The following is a 290-nucleotide window of genomic DNA, read 5'->3' on the forward strand; positions in this document are numbered from 1 at the left end:
TAAAAAACCGTTCTTTTGACAAACCATGTTGAGTGTTGAAACGTTGAGAAGCAACTGCCAACACGCCGGAGGAGCGGAGCCTTTATACTCCCTCAACCCAGGGAAACAAAGAATGCGGCGACCTTGGGTTCCGCTGAGTTACTCCACGAAAATCTTATCCTAACAGGGAAAATAAAGTGATTTTTTGAGGGGGGTGGGGGAGTCCGAATAGATCATAAGCGACACACACGCGTATATCTGTATCATAAAGACGAACTTGATAATTTTTCTGATTTTTCATGTTGCTATCG

General features: G+C 43.8%; 1 protein-coding gene across 1 annotated transcript in view; it reads right to left on the minus strand.

The window, feature by feature from the left end:
- Positions 1–290, minus strand: part of LOC119591408 (glycine-rich RNA-binding protein blt801-like) — a 13,827-nt gene that overhangs the window by 10,025 nt on the left and 3,512 nt on the right. The gene's annotated exons all lie outside the window — the stretch shown is intronic.

Source organism: Penaeus monodon, chromosome 28 (assembly GCF_015228065.2).
Source record: "Penaeus monodon isolate SGIC_2016 chromosome 28, NSTDA_Pmon_1, whole genome shotgun sequence".
Taxonomy (NCBI): Eukaryota; Metazoa; Arthropoda; class Malacostraca; order Decapoda; family Penaeidae; genus Penaeus; species Penaeus monodon.